This window comes from Bison bison, unplaced genomic scaffold (genome assembly GCF_000754665.1).
Source record: "Bison bison bison isolate TAMUID 2011002044 unplaced genomic scaffold, Bison_UMD1.0 scf7180017864533, whole genome shotgun sequence".
In the NCBI taxonomy this organism is placed as follows: domain Eukaryota; kingdom Metazoa; phylum Chordata; class Mammalia; order Artiodactyla; family Bovidae; genus Bison; species Bison bison.
In genome coordinates this window covers 2087864-2108003 of record NW_011495082.1, presented here as the reverse complement: position 1 = coordinate 2108003, position 20140 = coordinate 2087864, and positions in this window count along the sequence as shown.

Below are 20140 nucleotides of genomic sequence, written 5' to 3'. Positions count from 1 at the left end.
ACATCCATACATGACTACTGGAAAAACCATAGCTTTGACTAGATGGACTTTTGTTGGCAAAATAATGTCTCTGCTTTTTAATATGCTGTCTAGATTGGTCATAGCTTTTCTTCCAAGGCGCAAGCGTCTTTTAATTTCATGGCTGCAGTGATTTTGGAGTCAAAAAAATAAAGTCTGTCACTTTCCATTGTTTCTCCATCTATTTACCATAAAGTGATGGGACTGGATGCCATGATCTTCATTTTTTGAATGTTGAGCTTTAAGCCAACTTTTTCACTCTCCTCTTTCACTTTCATCAAGAGGCTCTTTAGTTCTTTGCTTTCTACCATAAGGGTGGTGTCATCTGCATATCTGAGGTTATTGACATTTCTCCTGGCAATCATGATTCCAGCTTATGCTTCATCCAGCCCAGTATTTCACATGATGTACTCTGCATATAAGTTAACTAAGCAGGGTGATAATATACAGCCTTGACACACTCCTTTCCCAATTTGGAACCAGTCTGTTGTCATGTCTGGTTCTAACTGCTGCTTCTTGATCTGCATACAGATTTCTTAGGAGGCAGGTAAGGTGGTCTGGTATTCCCATCTCTTGAAGAATTTTCCAGGTGTTGTGATCCACACAGTCAAAGGCTTTGGCATAGGTTGCTTTAATTTTTCCCTACAGGCTGCCAGTTCCATTAAATTTTTTTGAACTTTTTTTTCTCTATTTCACTTTGGATAGTTTCTATTACTGTGTCTTCAAGAACAGTTTTTTTTTTCTTTCCTTTTGCAGAAAGGAAGATGTGCTGTTATTCCATGCAGTGTGCTTTTTCATTGTACACATTGAAGTTTTCATCCTTGTAAGTTCAATTTGGGTCAGCATTTGTATTTTCCATATCTGTACTTGCTCAGTTTTTTTCTCTAGCTGTTGAATACATGGAATACAGTTTTAGTAACTGTTTAATATCTTTGTTGGACAATTCTAACATTTATGCCAGTCTTGGTCACTTTGGATTAATTCATTTTTCTCCTTAATATGGATCATATTTGCCTACTTCTTTGCATACCTGGTAATTTTTAATCAGATTCAGACATTGTACATTTGACCTTGTTGAGTGCTGGATATTTTTGCGATCCTGTAAGTTTTCTTGAACTTTGCAGTCACATGCAGTGAAGTTCCTTGGGCCCAGTTTTGTTCCTTTGGGTCCTGCTTAGGATTTGTTAGGCCGGTCCAGAGCCTCAATTAGTTTCCTGCTCTTTATTCTATACAACTGAGGAAAGAACCTCCATTCAGTGCCTCCTGAGTTATGAAGTTCTCCAGTTTGATTTGTGGGAAGAGGTAGTATTTCTTGGCCCTGTATGAGTGTTGAATATTGCTTTCTCTAATCCTTTCAGGTAGTCCTTTCCTTGCCTTTGGATAGTCTCTTTATTTGCATGTGGTGTTGGAGAAGGGTATGTCTGTAGACCTTAAGAGTACGCTCTCCATGAAACTTTCTCCTCTCTACTATTCTGCCTTCATAATTTAGCCTTCTTGATCTTCCCAGATTGTCAGCAACAAATTCTGGGATCTAGTACAGTATCTAAAACATGGGACCTTCCATGGAAATTGGATCAAATAACATTTTTTTCTTTAAAACATTTCTGCCCTTGACACAAGCAAATTAGAGGCTTTTCACTTGAGTGATGCAGTCTTGGAAATTAACTTGTGTCTCTTAGCCTCATAGAATGCCTTGTGAATCAGAGAGTGACCTTGATATCATTGATTTTTCTCAAGGAAAATATCAACTCATCAATTCATTGATCCATCATGATGCATTAGCTTTCAAAGATTACAAGATTACCAGCTCTATTTACTCAGTTTCAATGGTGATGATACAAGGGCATTATAAATATGTATTTGAATTAGTATGAAGATATATATAGATATACAATATGTATTTATATTTGAAATCCATCATATTGGTAGTTCTTAACTTGGTATATATCAATCACCTGGGTTGCTGCTGCTGCTAAGTCGTTTCAGTCGTGTCCGACTCTGTGCGACCCCATGGACTGCAGCCCACCAGGCTTCTCCATCCCTGAGATTATCCAGGCAAGAACACTGGAGTGGGATGCCATTTCCTTCTCCAATGCATGAAAGTGAAAAGTGAAAGTGAAGTCGCTCAGTCGTGTCCGACTCTGTGCGACCCCATGGACTGCAGCCTACCAGGCTCCTCTGCCCATGGGATTTTCCAGGCAAGAATACTGGAGTGGGTTGCCATTGCCTTCTCCGACCTGGGTTGCTAGTCTGTACCTAAGAGATTTCAATTTCATCAGTGCTCTTCAGATGATTCTCCTGGGGTTAATCCACAGGTGAACTTAGGGGATCAGTTTCCTTTTCTGGAAAATGGGAAAAGAGGTTTTTCTCTACTTCACTGGGTTGTTATGAGACTCAAGGAATAATATATTCAAAGCTTGTGATTCAGTTGTTGCTTATAGTGAGTACTTAAATATTGTAAATATTATGTAAAATAGTTTTCTCAAGGAAAGACATACATGTATACAAGACATAATTTGTTGTTTGCCTTAAGATGGTGATAATTTCTACCTAATTTCTGGGATTTCTTGTTACCTTAACCCAGAGAAGTCTCTAAGGCTGTTAAATTACTGGAAATTAGAAGTTTTCTATTAGCAGATGTAAATGTAAGTAATTGGGGATTAGAACCACAGTGGGAAATAGGCAAGTGAGAATAATGGGAAGTGGGCTGAGTTTAACCACAGGGGTCATGCAGAGAATTTTCTTCAAGAAAGTGAATCACATAGGATGTTCAACTTAGAAGATTTCTTCATGATGTTGTGCTTAAATGAATCTTTTCTCTGGGCACCTAGGCACTTTTAGCTTGTTTTATTTCCTTGGATGGAACTGAGACTTGGCTAGTAGCAGATAGAAAGGTGTTAGGGACATTACTATTAGAATAGAGCTAGTATTCTAATACTTACCTAGGAATCCAGGTTTTTGCCAGCTATATTAAGTTATAATTCTGCAAAACTGCCTCAGGTGAACTTAAGGTGCAAGTCTCTAAAAGCTCATCTGGGAGTATTAGCTTTCTATTAACTGACTCTATTCAAGTCTCACTTTATTCTCATAATGTACCAGGTAATATAGGTCAATAATAGATGTGGGAAAATCCTATGATCACCTAAAAATTAGATCAAGTCAAAAGGTAAAACTGTTTAACAGTGAAAGTATCCACTGTGAAATGTATTACAAACAAGGAGATTCCCCTGAATTTTTAATGATTGTCCCATAATATGTATGTCTGGGGAAAGATTTCTTTTATTAATAACTACTCCTGTAAAATGTATTGAGCTCTTAGAGAGTGTAGGTCACTACTTTGCATGAGACATGGTGGGAATTTCAATAGAAAAAGAATAATACATCTCCCAAATGTCCAAGAAATTGAAAAAGAATCAAAACTTAAAATTCTTCAACAGTATCTTAACTATATCCAACACAAACGAGTAAAAGATTCACTTTTTACTCCAAATCTGGAAGCTTTCAATCTACATTTAAGCCTATTAAGAATTTATTGAGTAGAAGTGATTATGGAAAAAACCCTATAGATCTGATGCCCAAGGATCCAAAACACACTATATGCTTACAATTTTCAATGATTTGTTATTCGTATCAATAAGGGTAATTCTACTACTAGTAATTAACCCCCCAGGCACCTCCCAAATTCATGATATTGTTCGTTAATACATGAAATGTACTTTAAGCTTGGTTAATGATATGTAGAATCAATTGTTCTATGTCCAAAAGTAAATCTTGGTAATTAACAGAAAAAAAAAAAAATCTGTTGGAATTGAGACAGCACAAGGGCGCTTACATTGTAGATTGTATGTGTATGGATTGTAGGGAGAAAGTGTTTTACTGAAATAAAGGTAAGAAAATGATTGCACTAGCTACAAAAGCTGAAATTGTGTTTCATTTTCAAAACAACGTTCATTCTGATAAGAGTGATGTTAGATATTTTTTCCACACCATTTACCTAGCTGTTCTCTTTATTCAATTATTTAGCAATGATAAGTCAAATAGCATTTAGTTTACCAAGGTTTGTGTAGTACCCATTTCTGGAAATCAAAAGTGATTTATTGCTTACAAAAACTTTCTGTGTACTGTATCTAATTAAGCATAGTCATAGCAGTGACTATTTCTATACGTACTAATTATGTACATACTATAACTATTATATCTGAAAACAAAATGATTTAAATGGCATAGCCACAAAAGACATTGTTCATAAAATTAGGATGTGAAACTAACCATATCTGATTTTTGGAAATATCTGAAAATCAAATATTTCTATGTTAAAGAAATGATTTGAATGTATATTTATGTTCTGCTTCAATTTTACCTAGTACGTCAATGCCCACTAAAAAAATTATGTACACATCTTTTGGAGATATAATATTTTAGTGGACTATCTATTCTGGAAAGCCCAAGCTTTTTTCCCATAGACATTTGTGGTAAGTGATGAAATCCTAATTTGAAACAATCATGAATATCAGTTGGCAGCTCGTGAGGAGATGTATTTTTCTTCCTGAAGAGGTTATGCTGTGCACCTCAAACACATTCGACATCAGGCCTATTGAGAAATCATCTTTGTAAGCAGGGTGGATTTAACAGTAGCTTCCTCACAGGTTTATGTGTTTAATTAGCTGACAGAACAGACGGAACAGTAGGGGCTGAAGACTTGCAAGAGAAAATAACGTGAAAGTGCGGCACAGTTCTTATTGTGTCAAACACTGTTAATAACAAAAAGTGAAGAAGAGAATTCACTGAACTTTTTCATTTTTTAAAGAATCCAAATTTCATTATCCACCTGGTTATAATCAATTGTGGATCCCACACACCACTCATACAGGGAAAGAAATGGCCCAGTTTCGGACAGTATATCTGAGTTCAGGTCAGTGAAACCAAATTGAAAACTAGGGATGAGGTTGTGTCCTAGAGGTAGTGAATGAAACTGAGATTGATGTAGTATAACTCTAGTTCTCATTTTATGTTTTCAACGTATAAATGGGAGCTCAAAAAATGATTTCATGTGTCACATGCCTTGTTGTAGCCCAGATATTTTGTATCTCTCTTATCTTTTAATGAAATTTTCCTGTATTTTAAAAATGTATATAGTCAAGATAATGCTTTTATGAGCATATATGTTTATTATAGGAAATAACCCCACAAATAAATAATATTAATAGCTTATCTATTATATTAAAGCATGGACATACTTTTTAAATCAATACCTTTATAACTTGCTACCAGGAAAAAATGTGAGTTATAATAAAAACTTATTGAAGAAAACATTTTCATTAGTCCAAACACTGATTTCATGGTTTCATTTTATATTTTGATCACTGATAATGGTAAAAATGAATTTTATCAAACTCAGAATTTATTTAAACCTCTTGGGTTATAGTACTTGATTTGATTTGAGCCATGTGGGAGTTTAAATTCTTTTCAGATATTTTAAAAAAGGGAAATAAAAGAAAAAGAGAACCTTATTTTAAGAGGAGAAAATGACTTTAAAGAGATTATTCCAAAGATTCTAAGGATTCTTTCATATCAAATAGTTTACAAAATAGGATTTTTAAGATACAATTTGTGAATGATTCTAAAATCCTAAAGTTTAGATTTGATTGTCTTTAACTTTAGGATGAAGTGCTTGAAAACTATCAACTGTTGCAGAATCAAGAAGGAGGTGGCAAGGGGGGAAACTCCTGTCTGAATCCCAAGTAATAATTAAATATTAAATTATAAATAGTGGTTTCTTAAACCATCAAACCATGCAGTTTGCCTTATATATCTTTATACCTGGGGTGGGATTGGCAAGTCCCATTTGCCATGAAGCTTTCACAGTTGGAGCATCTGGACTTTGCCTGAGGCCCATAGACCTATCCTAAGTGAGTACGTTTAACACAGTAGCCAAAGCTCACTTATGGAAGAAACCTGTAAAACACCTTTCTAGGCCAGGAGATGCTGATCCATCAGTGGAAACCCAAGGGCAAATATGAGCACATAGGGTCAGAGAGGACCATATCAATTTTTTGGATAAAAAGGTTTGTGAGTATGTGCTTAGTCTCTCAGTCGTGTCCGACTCTATGACTCTTTGGACTGTAGCCTGCCAGACTCCTCTGTTCATGGGACTTTTCAGGCAGGAATACTGGAATGGGTTACCATTACCTTCTCCAGGGGATCTTCCTGACCCAGGGATCGAATCTGCATCTCCTTTGTCTCCTGCATTGCAGACAGATTCTTTATCTGGTGAACCATCAGGGAAGTAATTAAAAAGGTTATTTGAGGGAAAATAAATTTTCTAAGACTAGTCCTATTTAGACCAGAGTAGATCAACTCTATTTACCTGCCTAGCAGAAATCTAGATTTCCAGAATCACTGAAGGAACCTGGCCTATGGTCTGAGAAGCCCTATTGCATGTCCCAGTTGGTATCCCTGCTTGCCTATTGAAATGGGTGAAGTAAGCAAGTGAAAGTGAAAGTCACTCAGTTGTGTCCAACTCTGTGACCCTGTGGACTATACAGTCCATGGAATTCTCCAGACCAGAATACCGGAGTGGGTAGCCTTTCCCTTCTCCAGGGGATCTTCCCAACCCAGGGATGGAACCTAGGTCTCCTGCATTGCAGGCAGATTCTTTACTAGCTGAGCCACAAGGGAAGCCCAAGAATACTGGAGTGGGTAGTCTATCCCTTCTCCAGCGGATCTTCCCGACCGAGGAATTGAACTGGGATCTCCTGCACTGCAGGTGGATTCTTTACCAACTGAACTATCAGGGAAGGGTAACATAGCTAATTTCTGGTTTTTGATTAATTTGAAGTGAAGATGGTAGGCAGATTTATTAACATTCTGGATATAATTGGAAATTGGTTAAAAGCTAAAACCTCTTTCTCCAAGAGAGCCATAAAATATCTGGCTTTCTGGATATAGGTATATCCCTGAACTTCAGGGTAAAAAATCCTTGTCAGTAGATTGCTACCTCTGTGACCTTAGCTTGAAAGTCTTACCTTGTCCCTGACAACATGTCAGGGTTCATTTATTGTGGCCTTTTGAGATGGCATCACCATTGAAACATGACAAGAACTGGTTTTTACATTTGGAATAAAAGGTCTCCTCTGGTAATTTAGGCTCTTAGGGATAAATACTCAGTAATCTTAGGTCTATAATTTTATGATCAGTGTATTGTTAGGTGAATGAAGGTCCAATAATAGTCATAGCATTTGTTGAGTGTGCTCTGACAAGTGCTTTATACACATTATCTCACTTAATCCTCATAGCTTTCTGAGGTAGATCTATTGTTCCTATTTTACAGATGAGGCTAAGTAATTTGCTTGCAGCTACAAAGCTAGAGTGGTAAATTCAGGATTAGAAAACATGTAGTTTGACTCCAAGCCCTGATAATCCTCACAGCCACAATTTTCTCATTTAGAACACCCTCCCTGGTATTCTTATAACTTCTGGAAATGTTCAAGAAAGGGAGACTAGCTGGGGGAGTGGTAAGAGTAAGGAGGGGTTCTGGGTTGGTAAGAAGGGGATGGAGTCTGATTTTTTTAATTGTGGAGTTTATTCAGCTTTTTAAATATTGCACTTTAATCCTTCACAAAATGGTAAAGATATCAACATAGAGTCACACCTGAATAACGGTTCATGTGTACAATACAAAAGAGGTCCAGCAGGCTAGGCAAGGTTGAAAAGACACAGGTTCAAGTATAGGACAGGAAAGATCAGGACAAATCTATCACTGCCACATGAACATTTGCCCAAATTTTCCTATTAAAGTATTATCCTCTGTTTTTTTTGTGTGTTTTGTCCTTGCATAGGATCAGTCATAAATATTTATTTTAAATAAACTTTTAAAATATAAATGCAGTGAAAAAATTTCAAGTCACTTACCCAGAAGTTTAATACTATCAAGACATTTCTATTACATTAAATAACCAAATAATAATTTCATCTTTGCATCCAGTAAATTCTTATGAACTCTTAATTTTTATCAAAAGTAGACAGTAATTTAAAGGCAAGACAAAAGTATGATTTAGAGTACAGAACAATGACTATTTAAATATCCTTACTTCAGAGAGCTGCTTTACTTTAATTAAAATAATTAAATGTCATTAACATTTTGTTCCTCAAAATAGTTTATATTCTAAGTATTATCTTTATTTGGAGATGAGAAAGATAAAGCAGGTTATGTTTTATTCAGGATTTTGAAGTAAATCAATGAAAAAAGCCAGTTTTACACTAAGAAAACTAAAAAGGAAATTGGGACAATCATCCATATAATAAAATCTCAAACTGCCATTTTTTGCATTGATTGCATTTTGTTCAGATAAAAGACTTTTTTTTCTTAAAAGCAAATTCCTAAAATAGATATTTTTCTCTTTCTAAGAATGGCATTATTTAATTATGAAATGAGTAAGAAGGCTTTAGACTGACTGACTCACATAACATTTCTTTTGGTACGTCTATTTAAAGAAAGTCATAAAGGGGGAAAAAAATCACAGCATGGCAGCTATGTTAATGACTGAAAAAATATAAAATAGAAGGCATTTTTTTCTGTACACAATTAACCCTTTCCAACAACTAGATTAAATTCTGCATTTGCTAACTCTATTTTCCAAAATTTTTCTAAAATGAGTTTAAATGCCCAGACTTGTAAACGACACTCCACAGCATTCACAACACACTGATACAGTATTCCTAAGGTTTATTTAATAACTAACTGATTTTCAAAGCAGCTCTTTTGGAAAGAAATATAGAAGTTAAATACAAAAACTAGAAGTGTGGGTGTCAGGGCTGCTGAAAAGGAGATATAAATATGTGTTCATTTGCAAGACCACACACAGTTCTTTTCTCTATAAAGGCTTGAGAATAGGAACTATAGCGATATCCCTTTACTCTCCCATTTGCCTCTTTGAAAAAAAAATAATCTAGCCTCTTTGTTTCCTAACATGGAATGTGAGAACACAATAGTATGTAATTTTCCTGCAGGAACAATTTCCTTTTCTTAAATCACAGCAGGAACCCAGAATCCTCACTTGTTCTTAACTTCCAATTTTGGCATCTCAGCAATCCAGGGAAAAGGAATTCTGTTGGTTATTTTCCCTCTCTTTCTCTCTTTTTCCTTCTGAGGAAAGGGTGGACTGGCATGAAACTGCAAGATGAACTTGAGCATAGGTTGACAATTGTGGGGAAAGAGGGAGTTGCTGTGTGATCCCCCACCAGCTGCTATCACTTGAAGTGTGGGTGCGAGAAACTACAGTGGGTACAGGCATCCTCTTGGAGAAAAAAAGAGAACATTATAAACCACCGCATTAATTGGACAAAATGTAAAATCAATAAAAATAACTGAGGTGGGAACCAAAGCAGATGGATACCAGCAGCTTGTCCCTTTCCTTCACCAGAGGTTTTTTTTTGTTTAAAACTATTTAGAGAAATGTAATGATGAAGTGAGTAAGCGTGACTCTGCTGGTCGCAGAGTTAACCAGATTGTTAGTTCACCATCTTGGAAAATACTCACTAAGCTAATTGGGGCTGACTTACATAATATAGTCTGAATTTCTCCAGGATAAACAATGATGGATGAAAAACCTAAGTTCTAATAGCAGTCATGGGTGTAGAGAATCAGGTGTTACTAGATTTAGCCAATAAAAATTACTGTTTGAGCCATTAATAATTTAATATCTTACCATCTTTCTATAATAATTTCCTATATCATGTAAAATTGCTTTGAAACCTGTGCTCACTGTCCCTGGAAATCTGTACCTGAGGGCTGTATTTTCCTGTTAAGGTCCAAATTGCATCAAATGCAAACTTTATTTGAAAAACATAAGGTATAAAGTGGCCCATGTTTATGTGTTGTAAATGGAAGCATTCATTACATAGCATGAAGAAATCAGAATCGCATAACCTTAGAAATGGGTGTTGTTTTCAAACAAATAATGTCTATCTTTTTCATTGTTGGCAATTATGAGTAAAACAAGTTGAATCTCTATTAATCATTTTGAAGAACACAAATTAAGAGTTAAGCTTTTCATATACTTTCAAGAACTGGCCTTTTATAAGCTCCATCTGTTTGCATTCTTACTATATAGTCCAGACATGAACCAGATATTAGCTGGAGATATCTACATGATGCAGATGGTAAATATTTCTCCAGAACAGCACCAGTTTGATGTAAATTGCTCTTCAATGTCCAGGTGCATAAAGTTCTTATTGTAGCAAGATCAATAATTGTGTTTTGTGCCTCATTTTTAAAAAAAAAACAGCATCTACTTTTAAAAGTAGTCATTTTATATATTCAGGCATGGAGGCACAGGAGACAAAAAGCCAGTGTTTGTATTGCTCAGAACTTCATCAACATGCTTGAATAATGTTCGGATCTGCCTGTACAAGGATGGTACTGGGATCATTGTTTTAGGAGAGCCGGTTGGCTCTGATGAGGGTTTTGGCTATCACTCTGGCTGTTGCTAGATTGGGGCGTAAGTGGTATCAGAATTTTCCAAGTTCTGAAAGAAGCACAAGCAGCTAAATTACCATCTACATAGGCCCAGGGGGACACAGTGAGACCAACAATAACAGTGACAGAAGAGAGCAGACTTCCGGGGTCTAGGCTGAACGTTTAATTTTTACCTGGACGTGGTGGCCACAGGTGGGCACTGACTCAACGCCGACCTGGAAGTTGTCTTCTCTGGAGGATGTGGCACAGACCCAGGGGATCTGTTGTGAGGTGGCCGTGGATCACTACTACTAAGAGGCACCCAGGATGCAGAATCCAGCAAATGATGAGTGTGGAGTCAAAAGGCAGGCAGAAGTTGGTTAGGGATGCTGTATCTTGGCATCTGTCCTGGAAGGGTATACAGTCCATTTGCATGAGATTAACTCTGACCACCATTAAAAGACTGACTGTGGCCTCAAGAGGCATTAATAAGAGTAAGGAAGGGTCTGGAAAAAACTGCTGTGGAGCTCCCTGGTGGTCTGGTGTTAGGACTCAGTGCTTTCACTGCCATGGGCCCCGGGTTCAATCCCTGGTCAGGGAAATAAGATCCCACAAGCCCCTGTGGCACAGCCAAAAAAACCCAAAAAGCCTGGCCAAAATGTCTGTCACCCCCCCCAGTTTGGACTACGGCCTCTGGATCTGATGAGCTTCAGCTTCTGGCTCAACTCTTAGCACCACCCTGAGTCTGAACACTCTATCACTAGACCTCACTGTCCCAACCTTCCAAACGAACAACACGTGCTGTGGCCAGTGACAAGGATAGTTGCCCAGACAGAAGAAAAAAGCAGAAGCCACTTGGCCAAACTGAAGAAGAAGATCAGAGCTGGTAAAGTGAGCATGACTTCCCAGAAGAGGCTAAAACTTTAAAAATCTAGTCCTTTTTCTGCCTCCTGGTCCAGATTGGTGCTCTCAGCCAGACCAGGAAGTAACAGGCACACTCAAATGATTATGTCTGAAGAGAAGAAGGAATCAGTGTCTGGAGGTCTGAGAAATAGGCTTCAGAGCACCCTGATGGTGAAAATAGATTTTCACCAGCTGACTCTACAAGTGACTGTCTTATGTCCACGTGGCATCATTTATTGGATTCCCTCAGATACTATACAAGTTTCATTTCAGAGGAGGTATTAATGGCAGACAAGACCTCCAGTAGAGTTCTCCAACACCTACTTTATGCAGAACCAAAGTTCACTAGTTAAAGGAAGGGATAATTAAGAGGAAAAGCAAATGAAAGGATCTCTGCCCTCCAGAAGTGTGAAATCTAATGCTATGAAGAAAGCAATATTATAGTCTCCTCCATGTAATAGGATCTAAGAGCTAACCAGCAATGTTAGAGCTAAAAATCTCATACTGTACCAGAAATAATAGCTTTGGGGCCACCATATCAAAATGATAATCCAGCCTATGGCTCTAACAACCAACTCAGTACCAGTATACAATACAACAAGCCATACTTCAGTATGATCATACTTTAGCAGTTGCTAAACTCTTATAAAAATGAACAACAAATAAATAAGAAAAAAGAAAAGCAGAAGTGGAGAGGCAGGAAAAACTAAGACCAGACCTGTCCAGCATAAGAAATTCTCTTTACAGCCAGCAGAAGGAACCAGAGAGGGTATGATAAGGTGAAGTGAGTAAGCTTCAGAGTAACTGCTCTCAGGTTAATTTCAGTATCCTATGGAAAATATGCTTCCAAATGCTCACTCTTTTTTCTCAAATTTTGTCTTAATTACCAAGTTCATATACCTGTATTTTAGGAAAGCAGTTTTCCAAATCTCTAAAAAAATTTTAATTTTATTTTGGAGTGTAGCCAAATAGCACTGTTGTGATAGTTTCAGATGGACAACAGAGGAACTCAGCCATATATATACATGTATTCATTCTCCCCTAAACTCCCCTGCCATCCAGGCTTCGACATAACATTGAGCAGAGTTCCCTGTGCTATACAGTACCATCTTGTTGCTTATCCATTTTAAATACAGCAGTGTGTACATGTGGATATCTCTCTTATTTTGATGTTGAACATTTTCTCAAATGACCCAGTTTTCTTTTTTTGAAGTGAATGTCACACAAAGCTATAGATGGCTGTCATCAGAAATGGAATTTTATGATTTTTTTTCCCCTGAGCTACTAAAAAATTCCACACTGAATTCTTATCCAAATCCAAAGAGAAAGTGACGCAAGAGACTGGTATGGCTTTTTGCAATCAAAATTGGAGAAGTTCACTAAAACTCTTATTGTTTAGAAGCAAATCTCAGAGACATTTTGAAGTTCTAAACCGTGATACTCTTGGAACAGGAAATGGTAATCAACTCCTGTATTCTTGCTTGGAAAATCCCATAGACAGAAGAGCCTGGCAGGCTGCAGTCCATGGGATTGCAAAAGATTTGGGCACGACTTAGTGACTAAACAACAACAGCAAACCATGATATGAATAAAATATTTGGCACAAACTTGGTGGTAAAGGAATAATTTCAGAGCAGTTCAAATTAAAAAATACTCATTTCTTCTAATAGAAAAAATCATCAATTGGCTACACATTTTCATTCAATTTCAAAAATCCTTAATAACATATCTTTAAAAAATGAATTGGCTGCACAAAAGGCAACGTATTCATCCGAAAGTAATGAAGTTCTCACCATGTGTTTAATACAGTGCCTCATGGTCATGACATTTGCGATTCCCCTTTTGGCATTTTCTAGAGATGGAGGTGGTAGATGTTTCTGGAACTTGAGATATTGCATCAAGGTTAACACTGAGAAAGTCCTGTTCTTGAATTAAGATTGAGAAACCTGAATTCACTTTCATCATTTATCCTGAAATAATTAGTTTATAATGGCAAGACACATCAAGTTATGCACAGCCAAAGATTCTAGGGTCCACCTACATTACAAGGCGTGACTAGAAATTCTCACATACCAAGTGAATCACGGAGCTCCTTCACTGTGGTAACCAGCACTCACAAAACAGTAATAGAATTTTCAGATGGGAAAATACATATCATAAACATATGGTCTTCCTTGACAATAGAGAAATTATCTACAGAAGAAAATCAGAAACTCAAAAAATTTGGCATACATATAAGCACATAATTGAAAGTGATATTCAACTTTTAAAGAAAATATATGGTATGTAAAACAACTGTTACTATAATTATCTGGTAGTTTTGTTCAAACCCTTTAAAAACATTTAAGCACTGATATGCAAGCTTTACTTAAAAAATAAAAATTTTAATTTGGGAGCATATATATACTCATCTATTAATGTTCATATTACAGTATTCTAAATGTGTGTCTCTCAGGACCCAGTAGTTTTCTTTAATTTTCTAAGTCGCTTCAGTCATGTCCGATTCTTTGCAACCCTAATAGACTGTAGCCCGCCAGGCTCCTCTATCCATGGGATTCTCCAGGAAAGAATACTGGAGTTGGGTTGCCATGCCTTCCTCCAGGGGATCCTCCCAACCCAGGGATCAAATTACCTCTCTTAAGTCTCCTGCATTGGTAGGCGGGTTCTTTACCACTAGCGCCACCTGGGAAGCCCTTTCTTTTATTTAAACTTAGCTAAATTACAAATTGAATTTAAAAATAGGGTAACTCAGTGAAGAATATTTTAAGTATTAGTCTATATGTTAAGATTTGATACATTTTACCTGTTGTGCATATAAACAGAGAAGCCTTGTTATTCAGTAAACTTGTGTCCCAAGGGACTATGATTATGAAGTCTAAATTTTCAAGTTAACATGCAAAGCTGCAAGAAACTGTAATCTTATAAAGGAATGACAGGCAGATATTTAAGATATGACTGCAGGGCAGTGTGATTATTTTAATTAATATAACCAAACATTTATCAAAATCAAGATTTTCAAAGTGATCATCTTATAAGGTATAAAATATTCATTTCAGTGATGGTCACATTGCTCAATCCAGTATTGGATGTCCTCTTTTGATAATTGTCTTCAGAGGCTACTGCCTAATCTTTGAAACATTTTTTTTATAATGAGAAATCTTTATCCAATAAAGGAAAATTGACTTTGAGAAACTACATGGAGTTAAGTGTAGTGAACATCAACAGTTCTGTTTTGGATTTAAAAATAAAGTGCGACTATAAAGTAAGAATATTTTTCTAGCAGTTAATAGTCTCACTTTGAAGGCAATTCCAAAAGAAGAGCTTGGTAAATGGTTAGGGAGACGGTAGAGCATTGGCTGCAGGAAAGCTTATGTGTAGACCCTCAGTGCAGCTGCTATAACGAAGACCCTCCAAAGGTGTCCTTGCTTCATGGTGGTCAAACTCTGTAAGAAGAGACCCAAGGAGAGTGTTGCTGACTCACTTTTCCATGTAATCTCTTGATGGGACTTGGGACTTTAACATTTAGACTGAAACTAAAGAAATTTGACATTACATCTCACGTTTTCTCTTTAGGAAGGAGTTTGGCTTTCTCAGAATTGTCTTAACAGATGTTTCCAATTTCCCTATGCTGAATGAGAAATTACTGCATGTATTGATACTTCGTGAATATGTGCTGAGCAGAAACTGAAAGGCCTTGTCAGATCAAAAGAACCTTTAGCCTCTCTATATCTTTAGCTTCTGTATAGTATCTTGGATATTCTGATAAATGAAAGAGAGTGCTACTTATAGTTTATGTTCACCCAGATGAATTTTAAGGAAACTATATCCAAATTCATCCAAATATCTTCAAGTGAAAGCCTAGTCAGTTAAAAATATTGTAAGATCTCCTGACTTGGGAAATTAATTTTTCTTAAATCTTTCAAAAATAGAATTTAGAGAAAACACAAGATTCTGAAAGACTTTATGTGTAGAAAGCACATTAGGTACTTCTCAACTTCAGAAATGACAGCTGAAACATTGGGTCAAAATTTGTCCCACTGAATCTATAAGAAATAAACATAATCATGAGTTAGACTTGTCTGAAGAGATAGTTAAAATGTTACTATGAACTCAATTTAAAAAATTCAGTATCTATTCCACTGAATTAATATTTCTCTTAGTAGCAATATTACTTCAACCTAAATGAAAATTAGCTCTGCCCCCTCCCTCAAAAATGAAGTATTAACATCTATCTCTAGGAAAAATAAACCATTTTAATCCAACAGTAACGTGAAATAGATGCTAATAGCATTTAGGATATTTTCAGCATGGTTATTAAATTTGAAAAATTTATTCAATTTTTATTTTTATGTCAGATGCATGAGACTGTTTGAATGGTAGTGTTTTTCTAAGGTGTAAGGGAATAATGCTTTGCATATATATCAATATGATTCTGAAGATTGGTTTTAGGAGAGTCTTTAGAAGACCTGAGAAAAATATCCTTATTTTTCTTTAACACTGATGAGTCTTTTAAGAAAAACAGCATGTGTGGTCATGCATTAAAAAGTGAAATTCAATGAAACAGAATATTTTCTATTTTCTATATAGTTTGAAAGCATTAGACAAATGTATGTCTTATTTATTTTTTACTATAGTTATAATACAAATTGATGGAAATCTTTTTGTAATATTGTTAAAACTGCTAAATAAGTAACAATTTGGGCACAGTGTTTAGGAAGATGTAAGTCAACAAAATTCTAGGCAGAGATCACAGGGTTTACAAGAGCTCATATATGTAATTTGATCACAAAAGGCCCACATAATAAGATGATAAAAACAGAATTAAATTTCGTTTCTAAGGAAAATGATAGGAATTGGTATTATTATATTTTCATGTTGAAACCAAAATAATTTTTTACTTGTTTGCAATCTTTAAATATGATAGAAGAGAAAGAACTTGGGAAAGTACCCCAAATACATAGCAATATGAATAGTTGGATATCTCAACTATTTGTTAGTTTTTCTTACATATGAGAGGGTATTGAGCAAAATTTTGATGATTTTCTTACTAAAGAGATTTATTCTTAAGTAGAATTGTTTCATTATCATTTTCTCAGACAACTTAAAGAAGAGGTAAATTACAGCATTTTTAAAAATGGAAAACAAAGTTTACCTTAAAGGACAGTTAAAAAGATACTATTATTGCAGCTTAAATGGTCACTTATTTTATATTCTCGCTACTTGCCTAAAATAGGAGGCAATTTAAAATTCCCAGTTTATGACTATATTAAAAATATATCAAACATTAAGAGAATAATTCTCAGGATTCTTTCAGGAAACACAAATCAGAAAAGGAATTGAACTAATCAGAATAAAAGTAACAGGCAATACTCACTTGAAAAAAATAAAATCTAATGCAAATAAAATTAGCAACAGATTTTGTCCTTTAATTATCTATATTAGGTAGTATATACAAATTTGAATCTTTTAAACTGGCTTGCAGCCTTTATAAAAATATATGCACATCTTCATGCTTCAAAAAAGAAACTTATCCAATGCATAGTAGGTAATAGTTTTTGTAATTGTTGTTAATTGTTCTGTTCAAAATGCTTTAAAATAATAATTACGTATATTAACTTAAAAGTATTAGGTGTAATTAATACTTATACATTTTTATTTAGAGCATAGCATTAAGAAGGTGTGGAAATAAAAATGGAAAAGTAAAATTTATAAATTACAATACTTGATGCCAAACAATGAAGAATATTAAAGGAATGTGATGCCTGATTTCAAAGTTTAAGTTTAAACTCAGGATAGTTCACAAAATATTGAAAATATTGATTAGAAATAAGAAATTTTTGGGTGAATTTTTATTATTCAATAATAAAATCTAATTTATAAATTCAATTATTTTTTTCAAAATTATAAAAATAAGTTGTACAATATAAAGAAAAATTTTGCCTAAAAACAGAGGAATTTTAAAATGTTCTCATTTTTTATATTTCTTGTATCTAACTTAAAAACTTATTTCCATGATTCAGAGGGGAATTTTAAGCAACAAAATGAAAATCTCTGCATTCATTCCTATGTTTTATGTTTTTAAAGAAAATAATATTATTAATGCTTTATTTTCACGTGGTTCCTGCTGTTTTTATCCATTAGGGAGGAAAGAATTAGCCAAGACAAATTTGTAAATATTTAAACTTCTGTTTCTATTTTGTTCCAGCCTTGATTTCTGTAGTCTTCTTAAGACAATGATAGTTGCTAGAGTTTTTCTTCAAATGTTATTTTCATTGCATGTAACATTTATACAAATAATTATTTATCTTGAAGTGAAATGACTCATCTTTGATATCAAACTAGGAATTTTAGTATTTTGCCCTTCATAACTATGTTTGCTTTCAATAGCAACACTAGCTTCCTTTTTAAAAAAGCTGTGTAGCCACAATTTCTGGCACAAAAGGTTGCCTTTACACCTGTATATTTTCTCTTTCCTCCTTCCCTCCCTTCCTTCTTTCCCTTCGTTTCCCCTCCTATCCTCTCCTTTTTCCTTTCCTTTTTCCTCTCCTTTTCTTTTTTCCTCTCTTTCTTTCTTTTGGTAATGTGATTGAATCAAATAACTGTCTGTAGATAGGAGCAAATGTTATTACCTGTAGTCAACTGGCAAGAAAAGTGAAATTCTTTATCACATGAGAAGTATTTAAAGCAAACCGATGTATTCAGGGTAAGTAAGGCTTAAAAACACGGAGAAAGTTGTTGCAGTCTAGCATATAAACTGAATTCCTCCTTAGGAGTTTTTGGTGGAATGTCTGTACTTTCTGAAATGTACTCTGCTGATTTAAAAAAAAAAAAGCTGACAGTTAATTAGCACAGAGTCTTATTACAGAAATCTCCTCTAAAGCAGACATATTCAAGTTATACTGAGGTGATTGTCATAAAGGGGTTGTTTGCTGTGGTGCTCACAGATGGCAGAAAAGACAGCCCAGGAACGCAAACAGCCTGATAATCAAGATAGCCTTAAAATATGGGTGAGTTTTCAACTCTGATTCTGGCAACAGCCTCTTTTCAAATATCTTGAGTTGTTATGTCCAAGTGGTTTACTTTAAAGCAGCCTTGTCATCAAAGGGGTCCCAGAGTCAAGAATAATTATGATAATTACCTAGAATTGCACCCCCCAAATAATCATAATAATAATCCTGAATCCTAACCAAGTATAATATTGTTTGTGTAATACACTGCTACATTCAAAAAGATGAAGTGCTAGACAACTACGATCTATTCTTGACTGACAAAGCTGCTATAATTGTATGACTTTCTGGGATAATGGTTTAAACAAAAGTAAATAGTTTAAAAAAGCCCCTTCCCCCACCTCCACCCCCCCCCCCAAAAAAAAAGGATTGGAAAGCTTAGCTGTGTTTAGTGCCCACTGATGAAAGCAGTGTTCTCTGATCCATGCTGCTATTGTTGGTTTTAGTTTAGCTCCCTCTCAATCAATATCTAACAGGGCATGATTTAATAAGGTTTTATAATCTCCCAAAAATGGGGGGGGGAAGGGTGGTTGTGGTATTGTCATTCATCAAAGGGGGCCTTTCAGGTTTCTTTGCTTTCACCTGCTGGGACCCATTTGGTCTCTTTCAAAGAGAATGCAATGACAAAATGAATGAGAAATGCTAGAATAAGAGTCCCTTATTCTACCCAATAGTATAATCAATGGGTACTTGTAATCCCTATTGTACCTCACAGAGGTAGTTGTAAGACAATTAAATCTCGCTTCTCAGGCAAATGATTTTGGTAGTTAACCTGAAACAGCCAACAATATTGAAGAGAATGAATGCATTTGAAGCAATGATGTAATGGGATACTGCCTGGCCAGAAAAGCATGCCTGTGTATTGATGTGTGTGTGTGTGTGTGTGTGTTTATCTCAGTTGTCTATGTCCACAGTTGTCATGGTTCACAGTCCTTTAAATATTACCTGTGTAAGTAGCTAAGATTTTAAGCAATTTTTACAGTCTGTCTTTGAATTTTTATTTTAAACGAACATGAAAATATTCGTGTTTTTGCAGCATTATACACTCTAAACTGTAGTTCCATAAACAGAAAACATTTACATAGTTAACATCAGTTTGATATGACAACCAATTTAGTTTTAATTTCATTTGCATCAGCTAAATTCAATTTCTCTTTCCCTCCATAGTTGCTTGAATGTCAAAGGCAGGCTTGTAGTCTTTGAAAGACATGTGCTCATTTCAGTCTGTATTATTTGTCCACCTTCAGTTGTGTGGGCTTCTTATTCTATTTCAAGTATTGTCTATCAAGAAATCCTATGGTTTACCTTTTCCAAGAGAGAATGAAAATGTGACCAATGATAAAATTGCATAGCACACACAGATTCTAAAGATTTGTGAAGAAAAATTATACTCTTGTTGAAGTCCTGTGCCTGTTAATAGACGCTAAATCACAAATACAAGGAGCAAAGACAGTGCTATATCATGTACACAAAGATGCTTTTTAAATAATTTTAATATGAAAGGACTCTTCCTTTCAAACAATTTAAATATTCTCTTAATTTCTCTTCCATCTCATTTATGTTGAAAATGCCCACATTCCTTTGCCGAAGTTCTTTGAGAAACCTCAAGAAGTTATTATTTATAGTAACTCCCAACTTTATTTTTGAGGTAAAATCTTACATTTAATTAACACACAAACATATAATCAACACACTTTTGACTCTAGAGGGTACAGATTTTCTTTCCCACCTGAAGAGTTTTTAATAAAGAGTTATT